The 26,757-nt window shown below is 41.6% G+C and overlaps 1 protein-coding gene across 3 annotated transcripts in view; it reads right to left on the reverse strand.

Annotated features, from left to right (window-relative positions):
* The window catches only part of b3gat1a (beta-1,3-glucuronyltransferase 1 (glucuronosyltransferase P) a), a 58,325-nt gene extending 31,782 nt beyond the window's left edge, over nt 1–26,543 (reverse strand). For all 3 annotated transcript variants that reach the window (XM_068317297.1, XM_068317298.1, XM_068317294.1), the window contains exon 1: nt 26,019–26,543. The gene's annotated coding sequence lies outside the window, so the exon portion shown is untranslated. The remainder of the gene's footprint in view (nt 1–26,018) is intronic.
* Between the last annotated feature and the right edge of the window lie 214 nt (nt 26,544–26,757).

A 26,757-nucleotide genomic window follows, 5' to 3' on the forward strand; every position in this document is an offset into this window, starting at 1 on the left:
TGTAAAAATAGCTTACAGAAGACATAGTGGAATGAAACTGTTCAATACATGAGGGTCTGTGAGGATTCTGGGTTTTTTTAAAGTAATTTTTTCCCCTGAAATAGTCCAGAAACATCAACCTGGGTCTGACGGTAAGGTTGAGACTGAATTAATCTGGCAAACGTGATAAGTAACCGTTGCTGGTGTGGTCAGGGGTTCACCTTCAGCCCAACACCCCACTGAGCAAACTAATAAGACGGGGTGCAAGAGGAAGTCCTTAAAACAAGCAGAGTCAGGGAAATAAAGAAACAAATTCAACCCAACCCAAAGGTTGAAGAGGGAGGTCAAAGACTGAATGCATAAAAAGCATGAGGTCAAACTAAGGTGGCAAAAAGCAAAAACAGGAATTATGAAGTTAAATGTGACACATAAAGGGGTGACCTTCTAAAATAAAACAGGTAATAATTTAAATCAAAAAATAAACCATTTTAAAAATGCATTTTGTTGTTTTGCAGCTACAATGCATGCATGTAGAATATGATGCGATAACAACACAAAAATCTGTGACAGACATCCAAACACACACATTTTCAGACGTTTTCACACTGTGCAGTGGGTGGTGGAGGCTTTAGTATGGGCTTAGCACAACACCCACGCCAGTCTGTGCACCTGACAGTGATGGATGGAGGACAAAAAATTAAGATGGAGTATTATATGGAGGGTGCAGATAGAGAGAGAGCAGTTAAAGTCGTGCTGGTATTGATCCTTCAGCTCGCTTACGTAAGCCATCAAAATAGAGGACCGCACTTACTTTCACACCTGCAGTACGTGCACACGAATGCACCATCAGGAACTGGCACTTCCTTCTGCAGATGTCAGGAACTTTACACAAGAAATTATGTGCTGCTACAGTATATGTGCATCCATCCATCCATCGCCCTCTCATTCTGCTTCTTCATCATGGATCCATTAATATACTGTATATATGATACATATGTGGACCCACACCAGCCTATATTTCCAGAATCCATACAGGCTCACACGCCCGAGGCAAGAGATGCAACCACTGCAGTATGGGAAAGAAGATTTCAGTGCTTATTTTTTCTGCAGACCTCACTGCAGTTCAAAAAGTGAGTTTTGTTTTTCTTTTCTTTTTTTAATCTCTGCATCCTTGTAGGGTTGGATCTTTGCTGGTCTCCAATGCAGATATTTCCCTGACACAACTATCTCATTGCATGCACAGCTTTAACTCTATTTGATGATGATATTGTGCTTTTCTTAAGTACGCATTATCGCTGCTGAAGAGTAGTTTTGGCGAGTGTTTAAATGTAAAAAGCTGCTGAATGTTTGATGGCATTTCAGATAATGGTGGTCTTTTTGTCATTCTGGAGAGAGAGATCTGTCATTTCAGCGAAAATTGCCAGGTTTGTCATGAAAGGGAATTCAACCGCACCTTTTGAATATGATGCTATGATTAATTCATTCATGTCAGTTGGTGAGTAAATGCTTCTTTATTCTCCTGTAAGTGGTCAATATTAATAATGCACACGCAGGTCTAAGTTCAGCATTCATCTTGGAGGAGTTCAATATGGAAGGTTTCATGAGCTGCGAGCACGCTTGTCACCACATTCCTAGGCTTTCACTCTCTCTTTCTTTTTTCCACGGCTAGCGTGCCACTCCATCTTTCCACTCTCTCTCTCTCTCTCTCTCTCTCTCCCTCTATGCCTCCGATGCTTTTCTGGTAGAAAGATGTGGCCCATCAGCGGTAATTGGAGGAGCTGTGGTGGTTGGGTTTCTCTCGGAGGCGGCTGCGGCGTGATCGATCCTATATGGATGGCGGAGGTGGGAAGGAAAGGCTGACAGGACTGCATCCCCCCCGCCCCCCACAACCTGCGACGGCTCAATGAATGCCAAACTGCAAGACCTTTTTATATGAAAACAATCATCAAGCATGCAGGTCACCCCCAAGACCCCAGAACTCACAACCAACCAGTTAAATCTTAATCACGCATTTAGTCGAGTAGAAGCAGGTTGGATTTAATACTAGCCTTTCATTAAACTCACATTAAAAAATAAAAGGAAATGTCAGAGGCTTAATACAGAAGATGAGATGCAATTATCCAGGGTGATTTATTTGAAAGATTTTACTGCTATAATCTCCCAACACCCTTGTACATTCTGTGAAGTATACAATCTAATTGCAAACCATGTGCCGCCGTGCCAAACTAGCGTGAGACGCCAGATGATGGATGGAGCAGGGACTTCGCGGGAGCGTGATCATTTGCATACTTGTGACAACACGACGGCCGGTGCCGATGCACGATGGCTTTTCCACATCACAGCTTTGGAGAGCGGTCTTTGTTTGTCCTCCTCATTGTGGTTTCCTCAAGATTAAAAGAGTACGGCGCAGTGCTCAGCCTGACCATTGGTTGCCATGGCAATCCACAGCAGCTGGGACTGATGGCGTGTTAGAAAAGACTGGCGCAGGTTAAATCGGAACGACTATTTACCTCCGCATGCTGTTGTTTTTGCTTTGTCCTTACAAGTGCTACTGATTATACTCACAACCTCAACAACAATGACTGTTGAGACTCCGCTGGCAACTACTTCAAATCCAGATGATAGATGGACCGTTCAGTATGGGCTTAGAGCATCCTGTTGTTCAATTCAATTTCATTTACTTTATTGAAAATGTTTTAGAAATAATCAAATTAAATCAGGAAATTGATTCAGATGCCCTTCATGAATTCACCAAAGATGATGAGTGACAACAAAAAAAAAAGGTCATTCAGAGTTTTTTTCCACGATAAGATGGGAGACTGGATCCCATCCCACTGAGTGAAGACTGGTACAGAACACCACTGGAAGGTTGCCAGTTTATCACCGGGTTTAGATTTATGCCTGACCTGTTTTTGGGAGGCGCAGGAGGAAGTCAATGAAGAAAAGTCATTGAAAGCAACACTGTCTACACCATCATAATAAAAAAAGAGAATATGGGGTCTTGATCCAGCCGATAACAACTCTTAATGAAACATATTTCAGCTGCATAGCTAGCACTGGCAGCTTTGTGTCTTTACTGCCAGGTGAAAGGTTGAATTGCTTGCTTAGATTAAGTGTTTTGCATGACGGCGAGAGTTCAGGAAAAGCTTGGCAATAACATCAGACGAGCCTCCCTTTGACAATATCTCCCCCTCAGGGGGGGGAGATATTGTCTGACAGAGATAGGGGGACAGGGGAAGGTTGTGGTTTTACAGGCAATCCTTCTGTAATATCACCTCCTCCTCATATGACGCACACTCATACACACACACATACCGCCGTCCTCAACATTTCTGGAAAACTGATCCACCTGAAGGATTTCCAGCCTGAGCCAGAGATGCACACGGATAACACCAACAGACTGACGGGGCTGCAAGGTGAACCCGTCCGGAGTCTCATCTGGTCTCAGGGGTATAAATACAGAGTGGGTCCTAGTTTTACCCCGATGAGATGAAGATTATTTTATTATTTTATCTCTTATTGTAAATCTTTACAAGAAATATGTGCTGCTTTGAACAATCAGAGTCCATTCAGATTGTACCAGACTCCAGATATGCAATTTCACACAGACCAGATATGCAGACCAATACAGACCAATTTCACACAACACCAGATATGCAATTTCCTCCAGGATTAATAAAGTATCTATCTATCTATCTATCTATCTATCTATCTATCTATCTATCTATCTATCTATCTATCTATCTATCTATCTATCTATCTATCTATCTATCTATCTATCTATCTATCTATCTATCTATCTATCTATCTATCTATCTATCTATCTATCTATCTATCTATCTATCTATCTATCTATCCTACCTGCTGCGTGTTTCACTACACCTCTGTTGTCCTTCACCTTGGAGGAGTCGATATGACAGACCGCTGTTGATATTTTAAGTACCATTACACTAATAGCTCTCTTACATCCAAAGTGAATCAACCACAACCTTTCACTAGATGCCTTTCATCCTTGCAGACGCCTCTCAACCTACCAGGGTCATTTTCAGCTCCTGCAAGGGTTCAATTGCTCCCAGAGAGATGGTCAAGGGGGTCAGTTTTACTCTTGGCTATTGGTGAGGTAACTGCTGTTGTTTGCACTCGACAGCTTTTCTTTTCATGTCTGGTTTGAGGCATTACACCGGTTGAATAGTAAGAGTGGCACCGAGCACCACCAGGTACTTTGGAGGGAAACTTTGGAGGTGATGACTTGCTCCAGGCGTGCAATTTAGTTGCCTTCCTGTGATGAATGTTTATGAGGCGCCTTTATCACAACGGTGGTTGTCGCTGCAGAAAGACAAGCCTATGCTCCTTGAAATATTTATCACTATATCTCATATGCTTTTGTCCCTTCCTAGCAACACGCTCCGTGATTATTGCTCCTCTGCTGACCTCAGTGTTTTACTGAGCGTCGTACGGACTCCCGCTGTTTGACTTCGGGTCTCTTTACCAGCGTGAAGGATCCACACTACCTTGTCAATGATGCATTTCAAAAGAAAGGCAGCCATTATGAATTTATCACTTCATTTCATCCAAATAGCAAAGGTTTCTAGTTCAAAATGGTTGAGTTTCAAGTAAAGACATCCATCCTTCTATCCTTTAACATATTATTGATTGTCAACTGCGAGGTTGCAAAGAAGACCTCTGTGACACCAGAAGGCTCAGGTGAACGGGCGCCAGGTATAAAAGATTTGCATCAGAAGGGATGCATTCATCCAAAAGCATGGAATATTTCAATTCTAACATCAAGAAAAGACAGGTGGAAGGTGGTTATTTTATTTCAGTTGGATTCTTCATAACTGCAAGTCTAAAAAGAAATTTCAGTGTATGAAATGCAGAATTCCAACAGCATTCAAACACCACTCCAGCGCCTGTTAGAAGTATTCATGACGCTTTGTAAAAAAAAAACAACAATCCTGAACCGCTTTTAATTTGCCTCAGAAATCCTCAAATGAGGCAGAGGCATCACAAAAAAATGAACCAAATTGTAACCATGGTAACTGGGGAAAAAAATCAAAATATTCCTAAATAGTGAAATGCATTAGCTTTGTTTACGAAGCCAGGTGGAAAAATAATTATAGTTACGCTCACAAAAACCAAAGGTGAGTGAAGGAAGGAACCGTTTTCTTTGTCCCCCACCCCCCCACCCCCACGATGGATTTAAATGTGAAGAAGAGATCAATACACTTTAAAAAATAAGAAGAAAGAAATTAAAACTATTCAGAATTCATCCTCTGGTGATCATTTGCACATAATTTCATGATTTTTTTTTTAGATTTATCAACCACGGTTAGGGTTTTGGGGGTCACCAATCACATGACATTGTTAACCTCAATGCTCCGTGAGGTTCATAAACCCCTAGCATGTCCGATCATAACGCTAACCACTTGGGCAGTCAAGATAATCTCCCTAACAATTGTATGCAGCACAAGCTTCAGTAATAGCTTCGAAACACCCTGAAAACGTAACACAGATTGTGCCGTGGAGCACAATCAATGGTTCATACTGCTAGTCGGCATAATTATTGGGGCTTGGGGAAATTGAAGGGCCCCTCTTCACATAAAACGGAAGGCTTAAGTAATCTTAGTGTGAATAGAGAACATGGATGTCCCTGTTGGATCGGTGCCGCTGCACGGCTCGGACAACCCGCCGTGAGGATAAAGACGTGGATAACGGCTCCGGCGTGGCCTCGTCTGACAACAATTAGTCTGAGCATCCATCTACCCATCTATACGGGAGCATTCTTGCAGCGGAAAACATCATCCTCTGTTTAAAAGAGTTGATTGAATGCATATTGATGGACGAAGAGGCACAGGCCGAAACAATTCAATTTCTTGCCTGTTTTACATCAAAATTTGCCGTTTGGCTTATTTTCAGCTCCATTATTTTTTTCTGTTTTGCAAAAGTCTTTTAAAGAGGCTTCTGCAAAACTACTTGATTTGAACATTTCACGATGGGACTCCTACTCCTATTGAAAGTTTAACTGATTAATAAAACGTGCAGTGTGGATTGATTGCTGGAGTGTGTCTTAACCCCTATCTCATTGGAAATCTATTGAGTTTAACAGCCACTTCTCTTTTACCCATGTCTCTGAGCTGCTGCATGTGAAAATGACTCTGCATTGCTTTCTTTGTTCTCTCTGTTTAATTGCTGCAGAGCTGCAATATGTCAACTCGGTGTGCCGGAGGAAACCGCCTGCATCTCACTCCCAGCAAAGGCTTTCCTGCCATTATGGAGATCCTCATTCTAATTGCAACTATTTGGTGAGACGGCTGCTTTAATGAAGGAAAAGGATGTGCCGACATCGCCCAAACATCAGAGGGGAGATGTGTTGTCTAACGGTGGCTGAGCTTGTCTGATGGATTTTAGCTCATATGTGATTAACCAACAGTTGGTTAGAGAAGATAAACCCTTTGATCAGCATTTTTCACAAAGCATATTATTGGCAGGAGAGATTCATATTCTGATTATCTCGCTGAATCCAATTATTTTTGCACATGCTTTGCTTTTACCTTCGCCTTAATGACACCGAATGGAGGCAAATTGGCATGCAGCATTTAGTGGGTCTACGTATGTATACAAAATTCATGAGTCCACTAAAGATATCATCAGTGGTTATGTGCTGCAGGACTACCTTTATTTGGCAGCTGACCTGTCACGCTGAGACTTCATGTTCGCTGAATCTCCCTGTGGACACCCGGCCATGCGTAACACTTGCTCGAGGCAAGAATAAAAAAAAAAGAAAGAAGCGGCTTCACGAGGTGACTGATAGGATGTGTTGCAGTGATGGGTGTGAGACCTAGAATCCTCCAAAGTGCTACCACAGAAAAACCGGCCTCAGCATGAGCAGCTGACATTGAATCGGAGGGCATGGAGGTCCAAAGCTTAGACTTTTATCTGGTCTCGAAGGGGAACCGGTGCCATGACGTCCTACATTTCTGGTATTTTTGTTCCTGCAGCAGGATATTTAAAGTGTCGAGTGCACTCCTTCAAAATATATTATGTTACTGCTTCACATGCAAACATTTAAATGTTTTTGTCTGTTGTTGTTTTTTTTGTGTGTGTGTCTGTGCACCAAGGGCTTTGGAAGCATTTTACTTTGAATATTTTTGCCTTGATCATTTCGAGAACTACTTGATATCCCAGGGTTGCGAAGGGAGACGTGCATCAGTTCTGATCTCAATTATGTCTCCGTGAAGTGTCTTAACACTGAATGCAATGTGAGAAAAGACAACAGAATAGCTGTTTTAGAATGTGAGACAACAGAGGTGGAAAAAAATAATAATAGGAGTGCAGGAAAAATAGCAAAACTAGAGGTGTTTTAAGTTTTAAACACCTCTGAGGTGCAGCTGACACACTCAGGAACATTTCAAGTCTCGTCCATTGGCTGTTTATGCAGCAGATGCAATTAAGCAAATTTTAAAAAATTGCTTTTAAGAAGTCAAGAACATGTAGCTGCTCTCAGATTTCCCTCTTCAGTCACATTATCTTGTTTACACTTGCAGAAAACATACTTTTGCAACTTGAGAAGGATCAGAAAATGATAAACTCAGAATCAAAAAGCTGTAACGTTTCCACCAGACAACATAAGAAGGTTGATTCACTGTTGTGCAGAAAGGTTACAAGGCCTCGAAAACAAAACTGCATATTCACATTAATCTTTTTTCAAACAAGAGCCAATAAATAAATGAATTTGACTGAACAAATTTCCCAAATCCATTTTATATTCCATATGAACCCGCTTTGAGGTTCGAAGCACGGAGAGCAATTAAACAGCCTGCATCAGTAAACAATCAGTTTGATTACTTACTACCCTGAGCTCTCAGCAAAAATCAATAACATGCACAAACATCAAACCAAACAAGATTTGTAAATCAGTCTTGGAAAAACAAATTGCTGAGCCACTGGTGATAACGATTATCCCAGGAAACGAAAGACTTTCATGGATTTCTCTTTGGAGTGTGAAAGGGTTAAGCTGCAAAATGAAAGTCAGTCAAAGTCAGAACTAAGCCGACACAAAGTGTGTTTGTGTGTGTATGAGTGTGTGCAGCTGTGTTTCACAAACAGATCCATCATTTTGCCAAAATATGTGAAACAAGAGCAGCTTTGTGGAGCTCTTTAAACTCGCTGTCTGGTTTCGAGTGGCTCCACCACACAACACCTGTTGTCAGGTAGACGTGATGTAAAGTCATTAAACAGTCTTTGGGACATCGGGACGAGTGCGAATGATCTGCGCCAGACGGATAAAGTGGAAAACATATTTCTGTATTTCATTGATGACAATTTTGAAGGTGACCGTAAAAAAGCTTTAAAGAAAGAAAACTCAGGCAGGCTTTATCTGGTAAATGTAAAAATATAAATAAATCACGTCACAAATTGATCCATGTAGCACTCATGATAAAATAACGACAGCCATCCTGAAAATGAATGAATGGATTGAATATAAAGTTGTAAAACACACAGTAATTAGTCATAACTTAGTGTCATAGAGATTACTGAGCAACAGAGGTGGACAGCACTTTAGTTTTCTACTAAATACTTCAGTAAAGGACATTTCCAGCATAAAAGGATCACGTGACTGAAACATGACTTGACTTTGTACAGCAGCTGCTACAGTAATGACAAAGAACAACACATCCTGCCCCCTCATCAATCACAGCCAAGGTGCCCTTGGATCAGATATCTGTCGGTTCGGTTTTTACTGACAGACCCACAGGATTCAAAGAAGGTTTCTCCACAGCGACACACAGCTCACTCGCAAAGCTCGTCGCCACATAAAGGGCAGCTGAACGGAACGCCATCATCTTCACGGTCCCGTCCTCGTGCTATTGCGGTCACAAACTGTGTCCCATCTCCACTGCAGTATGCATCACACTCCTGTCACACACACATTTGTCTGGTGATAAAAACAGACATAAAGTTTCCTGAATGATCACTTTTTTTTTCTCTGTAAATTTACAGACTTTATGAAGCGGTGGTGTAAATGGTAAAAATGAAGTGGTTCATTATGTTACGCAGATTATTTGATACTTCATCTGAGGTTATAATAAACATCATCAATTCTTATTTTTGGAGGAAAGTTTTAAAGTGACTCCACTTGGATTAAATCTGTTACCGCTCAGTATGTGTACATAATGGGGTAAATTAGGGCGCTTACAAATGCAGCCCTTTTTCAGAGGACTTTGCAGGGCTTTGAAAGGGTCGTACATTATTCCCCTTTCAAGACATTCCAGCTAATGTGTCTTTTCTGCCTTTCGATCGGCACACTCTCCTCCTATTTCCACAGAACTCTAACAATATGCATTGAAGCCTTGAGTTGATACCAGGCTTCAAATAGAATCACTTCCCCCTGCCGCCTGCTCTCCTCGCCTTCTCAAATGCAAAATGAGATTTACGTCTCGGTACCCTCCTTCAGCTGCATCTGCCTCCGTCTCACAGCTCACTTTTAAGCACCAATTTGGGGCCTATTGAATCCGGCTTAAAGTGCAAAGAGCAGTTTGTCATGCAATTCATTGCTCAACTCTGAGCGGCGAGGGGAGCACACAGGGATCAAATCTAAGAGATCCTGGTCCTTTCTGACCAAAGCAGGGACTTTCTCCAAAGCTCTCACCCATCACACCCCCACAGGAGAGGCTTCCATCCTCATTTGTCACCTATGCCACCGGGCCCCACGAGGTTGTCTGCTTTTGATGAATGGAACAAGGGCGTCTCTCCTTTTTCTGCCATCCATCAACCTCTGTGGACGCACAGCATTAAAGACAAACAGCTCTTATATGGAAGCCTCCGACACTCGGACAGAGTTTTGAAACTTAGTCCGAGATTCCAGTTGGGTTCTGGTTCTAATTCGGCTTAGGGTGATTTTTTTTTTTCTGCATCAAACTCCATGTTTTTGATCACATCCATGGCAAAGTATTTGCTAAAAGGTCTAAAATCTGCTCTCAATCAACACTTATGAAGAAACAATTTAATCTGATATACTCAGGGAAAAAAGATCTAATCATTTGAAATTCTACCTGATTTTGTATATATATATGAAATTTTAATATTAACACTTGAATGATCACATATACAACATATAAATACATACATCCAGCATTTATTTTACCAGGTGTGCAGTGCGTTTTCCCTAAAACTTATAAAGACTAATTGAATAAGCAAAATTATTTGCTCATATTGCCTGAAAAGATACAAAACTACATGAAAAGTGGACATTTAAATGGAACTTTTGCAATAAAATGTTATGCTAATTTCACATGTATATAAAATACAGATACAAATGAATGCAATGCTAACAAAAATGCACAACAGTCATGTGGCTATTTTTTTTTTTAAATTGTCTGCATCCTCTCTGCAGGACTGATGGTGGACATTTCTCAAACAACAGGTTTTGAGGCCATGTTGTTCAGACTTGAGTGTACCTGATTTTCTCAAGAAGACATTGGTACAATACAAACACTCAGATGAATCCTTCACAGACACGCGACCTCTGATAAAAACTTCACCTTAAAAAAAATGACAGGTCAGACTTGAGCACCTATAGTCTCTTGGACTCTGAACGACACACATTCAAGCAGAACATCTTCTCACCAGAGGAGGAACGAATGAGGATCTCGTCTCTCTGTGTGTCAGAGCAGAAGGTGCTGAGCTTCCTGGCTGATGCTCCTTGTGTCTCGCGTCTTGGGAAATCAATGCCTGTTCTGTAAATGTAACTTGGATCAATGCATCATAATCTATAGACATCTGGGTGAATTTAAAAAAAGAAAAATTTCATAAGCTTGTTATTTTAATTATTCAGAAGACATCACTTAAATTTCAAGATGAATTGCAGATTTACTTTTTTTTCTACTTCTCTCTTTCAACCCTCTGTTTGTCCAACATCATTAATAGAGTCCAGGCATATTGCCCCGTACAAGTTCATCCTGATGGCCCGTCCTCTGCTTCCCCTTCCATCTTCCAAACACCAGGCTATGTAGCAATTGCATTACAGCCCGGCAGTATCAGGGTTGTCTGTGTCAAGGTGATACCATGTGAGAAAACACCTGCGTTCTCACGGTGACCTCAGACCGGTGGGCGATCCAGGCGGGGCCCCTTGAAGCTGACATCACGACTCGGATCAACCTCGGCGCCTTCAGGCAGAACAAATGGCTGTACAGATCGGTTTAAGCTGCTGGTTTCACTGGGAGGTCGGATGGAGATGTAGGTTGTTGCCCCCGGAAATGAAGTTGGGGGGGAGGGAAGGCTCAGATGGTATTAAGAAGCAGGTCTTCTATCATGGAATGAAGACATGCGTGGCTTCTGTTACCCCCATGACGTTACCTTGGGCAAATGGATTCTAGTTTAGATTTTCTGTCATAATTCAACGGTGAGAAAAACTTGTAGGTTGTGTCTCTGCCGGCTACGTGCCGTGTGTGCTAATATGAGCCGGAGGAAAATTTTCAGTCTTTGTCTTCCTTCTTCCTTTGCACCATCGGGGATTTTTGGATAAAAGGGTATCCTCTCCTGCAATATCTGCTCAGTATGTTTAAATTTAGTCACCTCTGGAAGAGAAAGTACAGTTTTATTGTCATTGGCGTGATGCATGGGCACATTTTATAGCCTACTTTTTAATTTCTCATTAGGTTTTGTAATTTTCAGTTAATGCTGATAACTCACAGCTGAATCTTTATGAAATGTCATTTTAGTCAGGTTAAATTGAGCTCCCTCTCTATATTTATAACAAAAATGAGTCCATGTTTGAATCAGGGTTAGCAAACAGTACGCTCAGATTTGAACAATGGAGGAATTTAGCATTTTGGAAAATCTCCTGAATCCTTTTCTTGAGAGTTTTTACCTCAGTTGCACTCTTTGTATTGGTTGAAAATAGACTAATCTATCCCTGCCAGTTATCATGGGGAACAGTGTGAATAGATTTTTATTGAGCGGCTGCTTAGAGAAGCAGATTGCCTTGTTGCTTGTGTCCGGTGATGACAGCCTGTCTCTGAAAGACTGCTGTACTAACTTCACTGATCAATACTGTGTTTGTATTCTTTCTTTCTGTCTTTTTTTTTTGACGAGGATAAGATACAGAATCAGCCCTCATCATGTCTATCTGGTACCCAGAGTGGCCTTGCATAAACCAATCACATTTGTTAAATGTCAGCCTTTCCTCCTCATTTAAACGGCTTATCCTGCTTAGATTTGGCTGACGCAGCGCACCATTATCACCGTGTGTCGCCTCATGACCTCTCATTATAGCGTTCAATGAAACCCAAGGCACTGGACTGCGCTGTACCTTAAACGCCACACGTCTCATATGGAGGGCTAAAATCTTCTCTTGTGTACCTACTGGTGCATTCAAGTGATGTTATAGTATTGTCTTGTGAATAACTAAAATATTACGTTGGATCATTTAAACTAGTGTATCCCCAATACTTTTTAAAAAATTTTTACTCATGCGATACAAAAAAAAAAAAAATTCTTGTCTGAACAAAATTTAAAACAAGTGAATATGGATGAAGTCATGAAATATGACAGTAACGCTGACAGAAAATAAGCTTGACTGCTCATTTTTCCTCAGAAGTCTGTCAAAAATAAAAATAAAAACCATGATGGATTCTTCCAAAGACTAAAATTTTAAAACACTTTAACAGTACAAGTAATAATCTGTTGGATTCATGCTTTGGTCCCATAACATATATTTGCAAATAGGCGAATTTGAGAGAAGCCGGTGTATTTGGCTCAAAAAATAGAAGTTAGTAAGCTAACTATCATCCACAAGGAATGGAAAGTCACCTTTGCAATACAGATTACCGTGTGTCAGTAAAATCCTGACCGACAATTTTGCATTTCTTTTCTGAAAAATTAAAGAATTCTCTTTTGCAATTTGGTTTATTGCCATTAAATCAATCACTCAACAAATATGCTATAATGGAAGAACAAACAAAATGACAAAATGAGATGATAAAAACATATAAACTATAAAATACAACAGTGAGCAGTTCTAGAACAAGTCCCCCTGTGTTGTTATGCGTCTGGAGTCACCAGGCTGGATAACATCTATGACAAACACAGGATATCAACCAGGTGATTTCATAGCTGCAGTTCACCAGGTAGATATCTCAGGGACACAACAGTGTGACCTTCTCAAACACACAACCCCTGATGAAAGGCACACCGGGAAGCTGAATGCGGAGCGGACGTCTTACTGATGACGAACAATGTGAAACATCTCAAAGCTGCTATCCACTTCTCTCAGCAGGGTTTATATTGTAATGTTACGCTCTGTCTTTATTCACTGCTGCCTTCTTGCACACAGTGTTTGGCTCCCTCACTACATTTATCACCAGGTGTATAAATAGAAGCTTCATCTATAGTCCGCCTTTTACCTACAGTGGCCTCTGACAGTTACTAATTATATAAGCGGCCAGTCTTATCGGCAGCCGTATATATTTGAGAATAAAGAGTAAAAGAATAAAGGACATGTCGGCTCAAAGGAGCACATCTACATCACACCATGATTGAACAGCTTGTAATGGAAGTCAGAAACACACACTATGTGCTTTGCGCATATCAATCATCTTTTGCAGCCCTATATATAAAGATTTCAGGCCTGCATGGGAATAAAACATGAGACAGACCCACACACTTAGACACACACACAGAGATCTATATCCATTACAGTGGCATGCATGCTTTTCATTTGCAGTAAGGCATGGCGAGAGTCATATTGATTTCTATCCATTTTCCCCGCTTCGTTCAAAGAGTTAAGGCTTGTTTTCTCTCTGTATTTGGATTCAGAAAATTAGAGGCAGAATTGGATGGTACCTCTCAATAACAGGTGATTATCATCCACGGTGCAGATGCAGCGAACTTTAAAATCGACAACATTTGAATTTACCAGATTTTATTTGGTTGTCCTCCATTTTTTTATTTATCTCACCACTGAGAGGTCAAATCCCTACCTACTTCAATAAAAAGGAAGAGGCTCTGCCACGTTAGCAAAGCGCCTTCAGTTTTTTTGTGGTCTGACTTCTGCATGAAAGATGATTTCTTGCTGATCTCAGAGCATGTTGGTGTTTGAGCTTGATTATTAGCCTCACATCGGGCACCCACTCACGGCTTAGAGGTGACAGGGAAGATAAAAAAAAGTGTAAAGAAAATCTTTCAAAACAAATTTGGCACCATACATCCCGTGGAGCTGTATGAAGTCATATTAAGGTCACTTACTTAACAAGTCCCCATCTTCTTCAGTTATAACAGCTTTCTTGTCATTTTGGGGTGAACAATTCCTTTAAGCGCGAATAAAAATATTTAATTTCTTTAGTTTAAATTATGAAAGCAGCAAAGGATTATCATTAACCGTCTGAATATCACCTCTGATCTATTTAGGTTGTGTGTGTTCTGTTTTAAATTTATAGGGCTGAATGCAGCTCGGGAAAATTATAACCATATCTTCTGCAATTTAACTATTTTAACCTTTAATGTAGCCTAATTTAGTCAGATATTCCACTTTTTTTATGGCAATAAAAACCTCATAATTTAAACCGAATCATAAAACTAATGGGAACATATGGCACACGCACTCATTCATGCACACAGCAGCACACACTAAATCCTTCGCAGCGAAAGGAAATGTCACCATAACAGGGTGAATTTGGGGACATGTGAAAGAAGATGAGTTTCTCCTCACCTTTCCATCAACATGTTTGTGACTTCAACAGAAGTTAACTGGTCTGCAAAACCCCAATTGGTCCCCATTACATTCTCTGATGAGCAGGTATGTTGATAATAGACGCAGATGCTTACGTACCCCAACCTGAGCCCTACAATCATCTGCACTGCTCACACAGCTACAAAATTACGTGTTGTAATGGGACTGAGTTGCCAAACAGTAATTGTAACAAGGATATGATAAGAAAATGACCAGATGCTCATTTCCCTTGAGCCCTGTGTTTTCCCTGCCATCCATTTCTCCTGACTCGTGGTGTGCAGTTCAGGCGTGATGAACGTCACATGTGGCATCTAGTCCCATTTATCCTGTAAGTGTCATGTTGGTGAACTTTTAATTGGGTAACCACTGCACTTACATCAGCGGGTCTGTCACCCTTGAGCCAAGGACCAAAACGGCTTCAGCTGACGTCTATTGTCCATGTTTACTTTCTCGCTACAGAGAAAAGTCTCTTTGCAGTGATATAAACCATAAATACCAACTTGCAAGATCCCATTTCTCGCATTAGACGTTTGCAGTGCTGACCCTTTTTTGCAGAGGTGGGCATAGTAGTTCCATACAATGGAAGAGGACCATTCCTAGCCAAAAAAAAAGCAGTTTGGTGTCTGTCAATGGGTCTTTGAATATGAACGTGTCAATACAGCCACTGCACGCAGCTGCGTTTGCCCCTCTGGCATGATTCTTCCCCGCCTGAATCGATTCAGGCTCTGTTTATCTCATTAGCTTGTAGCGTGTAATCAATCACACAAGGGCATTTGTTCCGGGCCTCCAACCCACTGTGTATAATATTATAACTCGACTCCTATCCTCAGTGTGAACAATTGTTCTGTCTACAGTTATCTTTAGCGATGACTGCTACATGGAGCTAGATGTAAGCACAGCCGCCTGGCATTCATTCACATGATACCATTTTAAAATTGCTAAGTGACGCGGCGTCCATGCAGACAAAAGGACAAAAGACACATGTGCATAATGCATGTGCACACATGCACACACACATAAACACAAAAACTGGCACTGACTGTGAAATGATTGCAATGATTTCTGCAATCATTTCAAGCATCAGCAATTTTTGTCTGTTCACACTGCTAAAATTATGTTCTTTTACTGTTTTCATTGAGTCACAAGCTTGAGCTAACACTACTGTCGCTACATTTTATGCGGTATTATCCCGCCAAGCTCAATTACTGTATTTAAAGAGGGCAAAAGGAGGTATTAATGATGTGAAAATAGCTAAAGGAATCAGTGCAGTTCAGAAGAAAGTCAGAAATACTCTGAAATTCGTGTGAGTCATTTCTGTCTGCGGTTGACTTGGTGATGCCTTTTCTAGTCTCATCAAGCCTGCAGCCAGCAACAGTACTTATGACAAACCACCAAATCATATGCATTCAGCATCAGGCAGCAAATAAGTTGTTACACTCTTTAATGCATGCATTTGATGGTATTTAATGTAGCTACCCCTTTATTTACTCTGCAGCTATTTGTAGCAAGTATTTCTGCCGGCATACATTTATTCCATCCCCTCCGTTCTTCCTAAGAGACAATCTTTTGAATCTCTCATGGGAGGGAAACGACTGAAATACTGATTCATTCTTATTGAACTCTTCTCACTGCGCTGAGGATTCAAGAGGAGTCGATGCAGTCAGTCCTTCAGTGTAGTTTGATTGATCTGTTAAAAAGATTTAGCTGAGTCATTCAAAAATCAATTGTTTGGTAGAGAAATGACTGTCCCTGATGACAAGCAGCCATATTTTTCTGTCACATCATCACTGTCGATAGGAGAGCTGAAGGGATGTAAGATGTTTGATGTTTGGTAAAATCAAAAAGCTCAAACTAAACAAAGACAAAAAGGAGGCGATCAAATTCAGGTCCAAATCCAAAAGTACAATAAAAATCAATGTGAGACTGACCCTAAGAGAGAATCAAGACCCAACAAACCAGTAACTGAGAAAAACCAAATTAAAACCTCAGAGAAAACCGCTGGGGTCCAAGCAACCAAGAAAAGAAGTCACAACATGAAGAAACAGCTTCAAAATAAAAATAGAAAATGAAAAATGAGATACAGAATTGTGAATCTCAGAACAAAGATGATGATCAAAAGTTTCCTGTGGTTCACAAACGCGTCCTTCAAGTCATTCCAACCCAATTGATGTTTCCTGAGATCTTGTGTGAGATTTGAACACAAGCCAGTGAGCAGATAACTTGATGAAGTATTATATAAACCATAAAAACAAACAGAAGTTTTTACAATTTCATGGCAAATAACTTTAGTGCCTTAAGGGTCTGTAAATTATATGTTCTCTCAGTTCCTGAAATTATTTGTACAATATAACACAGTATCATCCTACAGCATCACAATCCATGTTCAGCTCATTTCATGCTAACCCCGAGGCAAGAAGGCAGCTGAGTGTTTAAATGACATCCTGTAATATGAAGATGAAGAGGGGGCAGTTAGATAGAAATGACCGATTTACTGCTATGAATGCATAAGTTTAATGTCCACTCTGGTATCTCAGAGATGAGTATAAATATTCAGAGCCAACATATCTGCAGTCAAACGGTACAGACAGGCTTAGTAGATGTAGCCTGAGGGGCACCATTCTGCAGCCCTGAGGATTTTATGTAAACTGCATACCAACCCTGCCTGTTAGCATTAAGAAACGTGAGGAAAGGGTGGACACCAGTCACTGTCTCCACATACTGGGAAATTAAAATGCATATATCAATGAACCTTAAAAATATACCAACTTCATTCCCAGCTCACTAACTTTCATGTAGAAAATGATGATGAAGAACAATTATGAGCGTGAGCAGTTTAAGCTCTTAATTTTTGTGTGTGTCTTTTACAGTTTGTTCATGGTAATTAATTCTTATAAGCTAAGAAGCTAAGCAAATTAGCGCCGGTGCAATGCAGGTCAGGCTCGCTGCTCATAGAGCTTCTAAAAATATTAATTAAAGTCCGTAGCGGAAAGGCGATAAACGGCAACAGTGCACGCTCCGATTGGTCACCTTGGTCTTTTGAACCTTTTAGATTCAATCAATTTCTGGAAATTAGTTGGATATTTGACAGCATCGTAAATACAAGTCGCATCGAACAGGCTTCCTCTTGCCAGATGATGGAGGAGAGGGAGGACAATAGAATTAAAAGATAAAAAGGAATTTAAAAGCAAACACCGGGCCCAAATGATAATATCAGCCACAACTTCTTAGCGTTGGTGGTTGTGTGCACATTTGCTAACATAATTAACACAAAACAACATTATAGGCACAAAAAAGTATATCATCATAATCATACATACATAGGCTTTCTGTATTAGGTGTACAGCGGAGTTTACACCAAGTTCAATGCAATAATTAAAAATGTTCACATCTAAATGAGATGCTGTTTGTTTGAACAAATAGGTCAAAAAACTGGAATTTCATTGTGTAATATATTCTGACTTATATAAATAACTTCTTGTACAAAAACAAATTGACGTAACAATTTCCATGGACATTATTTATTCATAAAATGAAAAGATAGTTAGATTAACTAAAAGAAGTGTTTTTAACTAAATTAAAGTTGAATTGGTTTAACTTAAATAAAAAAAATTGAGGAATAGGAAAATCAAGTTGGTTGTACTAAAGTAAATGAGTTGGTCCAACTAGAAGCCTTGTCGCATGTACTGAATACTAGATAAGTTGAAATAACTTAAAAATATCCATGGAAATTGTTACATCAATTTTTTTTCCGTTTAGCCAGTCCATCATTTCTTAGAGTGTAGGCTTAGAGGTTAGTGCTGTTGAGTGTGATCTCACCCCCTCCTTTACAGAATGTTTATACCACAGGTAAAGTGACCCCAGGTGAGTCTCATCCAGACAGCTAAAGGTTCCTTCTGCCACCGGATGAGACACACGAGACGTGACAAAGTGTCACAACACGATGAGATGGGAGCGATCTTAGTTTCAAAACTCAGCTCTGAACTGCATGCATGCTGAGCTCCTCTTCCTCCTCCTCCTGTCAGTCATTTATCTTAACATGTTCAAACTTCCATAGAATTAATCTCCAGGATTGACAGAAGAAGGATACTCGGATGTAGGATGACCTCATTTAACAGAGAAGTGGAATAAAACCAAATTCCCCTCTCTGTGCTGACACATTTTCCTTCTCTATTTGCTCATACTCGAGTGTTTATTTTGTTGATCTGGAAATGTAAATACAATAAATAAAGAAACCACATCTATTAATATTTAATCTAGAGTAATTCCCCACTGTAAATGAGTGTTTATCCATCTCAGTCATTCAAAATCACCACAACTGCTACCTACATTACCCCCAGTGACTCGGAATAGGAAATCCAGACAGCCCTCTCTGTGCCAATCCTATTTCATACTGTGCATCAAAGATGATTGCACCATGGCAGAAAATGAGTTCAGCACATTCAACATCGATGGGTGAAAAAAAAGAGAAAAGTCACGGCTTTAATAGTGTTTTCGTCGGGTAGATTAGTAAATCAGATTCGTCTCAGATCTCCAAAATCACTTGGAAAATTGAAGCGATAAAGCGCTAACCCTGGTATTTCTTCTTAGTCTGCATTCATCAGTGATTTGAGAGATCCGGACCAGAGCAGCTTACGCAATGATGCTGGACTGAGATACAGGCCTGGATGCCAAACTATTTTACACACACACACACACACCATAAATGACTTTATCAAAGCACTCAATCAATATATTTTCTTCAAAAAGGGTCAGTTCGCGGCACCCATGCTGCTTGTTTGTAGTGCAAAATAAGAAGGATCCAGCCTGGAGACGTAATTTATGTTTGACATTGTTCTGTTGAGATCAACAGAAAGCAGATTCATTCTGCTGATTAATTGTCATGCCTTGGCATGGACGATAGATTACCAATACCCATCACACCCTGATTAATAATGAACAAGGTGTCTTTTGTAGATTGCATCTGCATTTGCATAACAAACCTTGAAACATGCAGCTCTCGCCAGCGATGACACATCTGCACGGCTCACGGAGGTAAACAAAGGTGAAGTACTCAAACCAGAAGCTGATAGAAAATCTAGGCACATATTTTTCCATCTTTAGGACCTGTTAAGAACCCTGCCAACAAAAAGCCAGCACAGCTTGAACGCAAGCGCAGATGAGAAGCTGACCGATGATGACCTTGAAGGAGATGTTGGCTAGGTTGTTCTTAATGCACTTCTTTTGCATCACAGATAGAATAAGCAGGATGATGCAGCTCAGACTTACACCATGATGAATTAAATATTAGGAGATGGAAATTCAAGAAACATTTTCTTTCAAAAATCGATCCACAAAGGGAGAATTTCCAGATTGAATTGCAACATATCCAAAGTGTCATCATCTCATCTCCTATTGCTTTCATGCATTGTGCCAATGTGCAAAATGGCTGCAGGTTTAGTTTATCATACTTAAACTTTGAAACTGGGATTGCTTCAGCCACTCAGACGATGATAATAGAGTAAATAATCTGCCATTGTGTTCATATGTGAGCCGCTCCCCCTGCAGAGATGGACGAACACTCATAGTTCTCATTAGACATGAGGGATTTACTTCAAAGCCATCAGGATTTTCTCAGGAGGGTAATTGAGTGAGCTGTCTTGTGTCTCAAATCCAGTTTCACTACGTTGTGTTTGCCATCGTGTTGCTTAATCTGTCCATAACTGTCAGCAGCGGTCCCCTAAAGCAACTGTGAGATTCATGGCTAAAACCACTGGTGCTATTAGTCTGAACTTTGAGTAGACTCTTCTTTGGTAAGTATAATTTGACAAAAAAGTTTGGCATTTATCTTGACATTTATTTCTGGGGGGTTTTCCACCATTTTTTAAAAATATAATTACCAATTTTAAATATTCAAACCTTGTTTCTCCAAGAAGTGTCTGATCACGTTGTACGTTTACAACATCACATATGTATCCGGTACACACTCGCCACCCTCTCTGTCAATGTCACCTCACCTCCTCATACTGAGGACGAGGAGATGAAACAGGACGACCTCTGTCATTAAGTGAAAGGACCGTCTCAGCCTCATGACCTCAGTCAGGCTAACTTGTAGCAGCCTCTTCTCACCCTTACATCCATTCACTCCTGATCTTAAGCCCGAATACTCTGCTGTAAACAGACCGGTGTCATCTCCACCATCCTGATTAGAGGGTAAAATCATTTTGTCATGAAGGGCAGCACTTCCTGTCGGTTCTCATACATTATCTAATTATAACGCTCAAAGAAAACATCTGAAGATGGGCTGAAGAATAGAAGCATACCACGATGCTCGTCTTCTATTCTCCTCTGTGTGTGGCAGGATACGGTTTGACAGTGGGGGGAGGTAAGCTTAAGGGCTGGATCAGGAGCTGTTCTTTGTGTTGGTGCTTGTAGACTGTGTTGTGTGTCTGTGAGAGTGTTGTGTACTGCCTCCAGCCCCATCTTTGCTCTCTTTTCTAATCTCTCGCAGGCCTGATGAATGTGAAAACAACTGATATCACGCTGCCAGCTGTCCATAATACCGTCCTTTTTATTTTCTAACACAGTGGTGCTGCTCCCAAGGATCACGGGCGATCACAAACACACATAATGAGATTATACCAAGAAAATTATTAAGGAAACGTGTTTGAATGCTGCAGCTTGGCTGATTGAACCAGAGCCGAGCATCACAAGACATTGCGGCAAGACTCTGTTGTTCATTTAATGGAAACCCACAGAAAGTTTTCTCATGCTTTTCCTCCACAAATGCTGACAAATAATAAAATGTGGTTGGATCAGAGAAAATCTCAAAATAACTTACAGCTAAACAGGAGTATGATAGCCTCTGCAAAAGGAGGAATGACCCCGAGGAATTCCACAGGGGGCAAGAGGAGAGTGAAAATATTGGTGAGCAGTTAAAGCATTTAATGTGATTTTAAACATTTCTTATGTGCATTGATCCAACCATGCCCTGTTCTCAAAGTTATCTGAAACATTCATTCATTCATCTTCCAACCCGCTTAATCCGCCAACACAGGTCGCAGGTGCCTATCCTGGCAGTCTCAGGGCGTGAGGCGGGGGACACTCCGGGCATGACGCCAATGTACCGCGGGTTATCTGAAACATTTCTGTACAAAATGCAAACAACAGTTCTGTTTAAGTCTACTTCTAGATATTTTAATTTACATTTTTTGCAACTTCAGCTGCTTCCTATAATCCACAGTTTTCAAAACCCATTTAAGGACTGAAGTCCCGCTCGCTGACAATGTTTGGCAACCTTGGCTCGAAGTGGCCGAAACAAGTCGGGATGAATTTGGCCGCTGGGGTCTTCTAGAGGAACTGAGCACCTAATTATTCTGAGTCGTGGTCAGTCTAAGCCGCTGTGATCTACCTCAGGCAAACAACTGCCATCTCTGGAGGGAGAAAAGCTGCTGGAGAGGAGGCTGAAAGCCTCCGCCGGCAGGAGTCTGTGGAGCACAGTTTATTCTAATTCTTCTGCAGAACATTAATGAGACAGGATAGCAGTTGTCTTAATGGGCAGCCAGACAGATTTTAAGAGCCCCATGGAGCGCAATCCATGGAGGTACAACAGCACCGCTGCTAAACCCAAAATATTGTTCTTTGTTTTGGTAAAACGCCATTTCCACATCCTGCCATTGGATAATGGTGTGGATTTCATTGACCTTTATTTTGATTTTTGAACCAAATCCTTTCAAACATAAAAAAGAGGACGACACTTTATCAATTTACACCATAACTTTTTTTGCCTTTTCCTTATCTTACACGCTTCACTCTACTTTCCATGAGCAAACACACTCTCTGTGTTACAGGGTGACCTTTTACTATAAATCGGTGCGGAAAACATGTTTTGTCATGTAAGTGGTGTTTATTTTTGTACACATGTGTCTACCTAAACTTCATTTTGCTATTCATTTTCCCGCTGGCCAGACCATAAACAATAATCACAGTGGAGATGTTGCGGATATGATGGAGGAGGGTGTATGTATGAACACGTTCACAGCTTTCTCTGCTTTGCATTCAGACTGCAGGGGAAATATTGACGGGAAGTGTGTTGCCATAGTGTCACCATAGGATATAGTCACAGTGGGTCGTCTTCATGATGATGAAGATTCCCTCCCCAAGTAAGCTTTGCACCCTTCCTCCATTCTCAGGCTGATGCTGGATTTTCATCGCTGTTATTAAGGGTTTGAGCGTGATTTTATAACACCTATATTTGAGCAGAGAGCTTTCTGGAATAACACACCTATATGCACTCACACTTCATTCTCAGCTCAGATATATAGAGTCTGTATTGTCTCAGTGCTGCTTTATTCTCACATCTGCAGCTTCGGCCTTCTCTTGCCTAAGGCTGGATCGCTCCATGACTGAATCTGGAGTTGCCTTCAAAGAAAAAAACCTTCATGTTCTGAACAGACATCAAACATAAATGAATCTTCACCCAGCGAAGCAGGGTTTAAAAAAAAAAAACCCTGTATCTGTGCGCTCTCACTGTAGGTAGACATGCCTCACAAGCACCCACACACTGCCCTCTATTTCTAAGCCTCTGCCTTGTCAATAGCTTTTAAAACATTTGTGCAAAGTCTAATCCTTCTGTCTTGTCGGGGTTTATACACATTATTACTCTGTGCAATGATGTGTGAAATGCTGCTGAGCTCCGTTCTACGTGATGCCATGTACACTCCACATGTAGACATGCAGCACCAGCATCTCTGCAAAAAGATGATCATGGCGTATGTAATACCGGTGCGGAGACGACACTCCATTTATCTCATTCATTAAAGCGTAAGGATATCTGTTTATAAGACATTTTATTTTATTTTAATTGTTTCTGCAGAAATTGCCGCCAGCACCGATGTTGTTCACTTTGGCTTTGAGATTTCCCAACATTCATTGCATGCTGAAAAGAAAGATTTAGTCCACTTTACACACTCCAGTTAAGATGTTTTTTGAATTTCTTCCAGGAAGTAGAAAATAGACTTTTCTCAGATGATTTCTGAACTGCAATAAAATACTTTAATGGCTTTATAAAGAACAGAAAGACAGATTAGCGATGAATTTAACCTATTATGGATTCATAACCTCATTCCCTATACACTGACAGGGGTCTGTTTGCTCCCCTGTCTATTTGCGTGTTGATCGGGGTGTTTACCAGGATTATGCTATAACTTCTGAAGGGTTTTCCATAAATCTTTCAGAAGAACGGGGAAAAAGCCATTACATTTTGGATAAAGGGGCAGATCAATACATTTTTCTTCATAACTATATTTAACCCCACCAGACAGTCTCAAATTTATACAATAATTCAGCAGTCACTATAGCAATTTTCCCACATCCAGACTCCTATCTTAAGAAATAACACCTCACCTACAAAGAAAACACATATTTATGATGGAACACCTCTGGCGGAGGGTTTGCGCTCGACTGGAGTTACAAAGAAATGGGGAATCTATACACTCTGGTGTAATTATGCATATATAAAAGGTTGCAGATTAATTTATTCCATTGTATGTTTTATGTCGTGCGCTTTCTGTCCCCCTCAGCACTTTTGAGTATCGTGTGCTTGATGAGTGGGGGGGGGGGGGGGGCAACCATGAACACAGTGTGAAATGACAACCCTCCAGATCTGAACGCTACTTGCTGACATTGCCAGATCGAGCGCAAACTACATTTATTTCCCCGGTCACAGCTGGGGAGGCGCCGCTTCCTCTCAGGCCAGCGCGTCAGCGGAGAGATGTGCGCCAGGTGTGGCTTAGGACGCAAAGCAAAGGGAGGCGCACCAACAGTTTATTCAGTAGTCTCTGAAGGAATCCATGCCTTTGTGGGTGTTATTGTATTACTCAGTATGATAATTGGTACGCAGCCCTGCATTGACCAGAAGTTTGGGTTCATGTCCCATTAAATGGCTAAATTACAACCACGCACAGCGCGCAAGGTTCCCTGAATGTAATTTAACAGTTTTTAAAGTGCACACTTTCCACAGGATCGAGGAACACGTTGTTACCACCTCTCACGCAGAAGTTCCAACAATCCAACGACCCACACAAGAAATAATTGGAAATAGATGGGGGGGGCGAGGGGGGGTGTTCAACGTTTGAGAGAAGTTGCATTCGCCCAGCATGACTGATGTCATGATGGGTGTTAACATGCTGTAAGGTGACCGGTCACAAGTTCCAGGGTGCAGTCAGACAGACACGACTAAGGATGTCGGAAAGGAGCCCAGACCCTAAACGCATCATGTAAAAGAGGTCCTGCTTATCTCAGAAACACTTATAATTAAAACACTGCAGTGTTAAAAATGCCACAACCCCCCCCCCCCCCACACACACACACACACACACGTTTTTCTAATGCACATTTCTCGTTATGCCACTCTCACCCAGTGATCATTATCTTCTCATTAGAGGACTGGAGGGGACCAGAGGGCTGTCGTGGATTCTTTCCGGAGATGCTGGTGGTGAACTTGCTCCAAACTACCAATGCTGCTGCAATTCAAAACCTGGAGGCCATTTAAGTTTAGTTTAAACTCAATTTACGAGCCAAAAAACCCCCCTTTTTCCCCCAGAAAATCTGTGGACAACTTGTTATTTTCTGTCTGAAAGTCAGCACACAGCTCCCTGGGGAGAAACCATGAAAGTCTTCTGTCAGACTCTTAAAACACACACACCGTATTTTGTTCCAATCTGCACCCATCGCCTCTGCCTTTTTTGAGCCTTTCTGAATTTTAATATTCCTCCAAATGATTTTTTGATTCGCGCATAGGGGGGGTGGGGGGGATTGAATCCATTTTTTATGAAAACTTGACTTTAATTTGCATTTATCAGCTCAACTGACTAAATCCTAATTGGACCTTGCCATGCAGCATCTTTGCTCGTTCGGGGGGGGGGGGGGGGGGGGGTCTCCCTCTGCTATCTGAACACCCAAATATTCATCATGAGGATTATCAACAATTCTTCCCATCGGGCGGACCGACACCGACTCCTCTCTCTCTCTCAGCCCTCAGCTCAGTCCGTCTCTCTGCGGCATGGAATAGAGATTCTCCCCCTCACTTCCACAGCGCTGCTGTAAACAGCGACCCAGGGGCGAAGATGCAATCTCCCCACCACCCCCACCACCACCACTACACCACCAACACCCCCACCGTTGCTCCAAACCTGATCAGCATGGAAATTGGTTCATTTCTGCCCAGCTTTAGTTCCTTCTTTCCCGTGCCTGTTAGATGTATATCTGACCCCGAGGACCAACCAGACTCAAAGGAAACGAGATAAAGTGATGATTTGGGGGGGGGGGGGTTTACCTCGTGCAGACACTTCGGTGTGAGGCTGCTATTCCCAGAACATGCGGCAGAAGGACTCCCATTCATTCCAGAAATCCCGTGTTTGTCCCTGCTGCGTGCTGTCCCGCACTTCTTCTTCCCTTGTCGCTCGTCAGAAGATACGCACCATTCAGAGCATCCCTTTCTTTTAATCTGCCGTACCAGCTGACACCCGCCTTCATGCCTCGAATGGATGGAGATTAAAAAAACAAAGAGGGCAACATAAAGCGGAGAGAGGACGCCGGCTCCCGGGGTTTATTTCCCTCCCTTCCTCTTGCCTTCTCTCCTCTTCTTGCGCTCACACCATCCGAAACGGGCGCATGAGATGTGGAGGGGAGAGAAACGTCAGACTGGCAGCGATGTTTTCACCTCTTCCTTCTCTTTCTCCTTCTCTATTCCTCCTTCTATCCCCCTCTCTCTCTCTCCCTACCTTTGTTTGCGCCTCTGATCGCGGCTTCGCGCAGAAGGACGCGGCTCTGTCGAGACGGCTGTAGGCGCGCAGAGACATCTGCGAATGTGCTTATGTTGGGGGACTAAAGTAGCCTCTTAGCTGAGATTGAGACCACCCTCCCCTCCTCCCTTCCCTACCAGAGACGGGCTTTCTAATGGCATGTACCATTAAAGCTCGGAGCAGGGTGGGCTGCAGCACTGAGAGGAGAGCGGGGGGGGGCAGAGAGAGAAAGCGCGCAGGGATAGGGGACAGTCTCAGAGAGGAGAGGAG

Source organism: Antennarius striatus, chromosome 6 (assembly GCF_040054535.1).
Source record: "Antennarius striatus isolate MH-2024 chromosome 6, ASM4005453v1, whole genome shotgun sequence".
NCBI classification, from domain to species: Eukaryota; Metazoa; Chordata; class Actinopteri; order Lophiiformes; family Antennariidae; genus Antennarius; species Antennarius striatus.